At 33.8% G+C, this 1,142-nt stretch overlaps 1 non-coding gene across 1 annotated transcript; it reads right to left on the reverse strand.

The window, feature by feature from the left end:
- Positions 1 to 609: 609 nt before the first annotated feature.
- Positions 610 to 737, reverse strand: LOC112205284 (small nucleolar RNA SNORA25). The gene has a single exon (XR_002939185.2). It is a non-coding gene; the product is annotated as a small nucleolar RNA SNORA25 (small nucleolar RNA).
- Positions 738 to 1,142: the final 405 nt, after the last annotated feature.

The following is a 1,142-nucleotide window of genomic DNA, read 5'->3' on the forward strand; positions in this document are numbered from 1 at the left end:
GTCAAAAATTCTACAAAATTATTATTCACTCCTCAACCACATGACGTTCATGATTATATTTCCTTTTTTAGGTAAAGCTTCTTGAATTGTCTTCAGTTGATAATTGCCTCCGTTTAATTTTTGCTTTGGTTCTTAATAAACTACCTAGGGGTAGTTTATCATTGCCAGAAATGTAACTCTCCCCTCAGTAGATTCAATGTTACAGGTAATACAGCCTTCACTTGTGGTGTGTGTGTGTGTGTTATTTTTTCTTAGAGATATAACTCCTGGAGCCTTCTGTCCATTTGCACCAATTGATAGTGGCTGTTCCTTTGGCTTACTACAAGCTGTCATCACTAGAATACCCTTCTTTCTGCTGTGTTAGACTTCTTGTGTTCTGAAACCCAGTTTTTTGCTTTCTTGGTTTCCTCCCTTATTTTCATTAAGTGCATCCTCCAGTAACTCCATAAGGTAAGGTGCCTAAAAGATAAACTTTTTGGAATATTGTTTGATTGATAGTTTTCCCAGATATAACATTCCATGTTATAAATAATATTTTTTTAACTTTGAGACATTTACTTCCTACATTACCTATCATGGGTTATTAGGTCATGATTATCAGAAGCTAAGTCTTATATCTTCTTAGGAAGATATAGCACTACTGAGTGACTATGGCATCCTATGGAGAACTTCAATATTCAGTAATACATTAAAAGCTCTTGGTTTTGCAGCTCCGCAAGCCCTCTTTGAAGTTATCTACATGTTAGAAATAATTTTTTCTCATAATTTTGAAGGTCTCCCACCACTATTTTCTAATTTCTACTGTTGTTTTTGGGATACTTCCTAATGTTATTTTTATTCATGACTCTTTATATGTTACCCATAATTTTTCTTTCTGGGAGCTTTTTGCTTTTTCTTTTGCCTTAGTGTTGTGAAATTTCATAAAGACATGCTCTTTTAGGAAGATAAGAACTTTTATTTTGTTATTCTGAGCACTCAGTTTGGAAATTTGTGTTATTCCACTCTGAGGGATCTTCTTGCGATTTTTATGTAATCATTCCCTCCTTTCTGTTTTCACTCTTCTCTCTTTCTGGTGTTTTTAATTAGTATACTATTGGAAGTCCTGATCCTTTTTTCCTTGTATTTTGCATTCCTTTTATCCT

Source organism: Pan troglodytes, chromosome 14 (assembly GCF_028858775.2).
Source record: "Pan troglodytes isolate AG18354 chromosome 14, NHGRI_mPanTro3-v2.0_pri, whole genome shotgun sequence".
In the NCBI taxonomy this organism is placed as follows: domain Eukaryota; kingdom Metazoa; phylum Chordata; class Mammalia; order Primates; family Hominidae; genus Pan; species Pan troglodytes.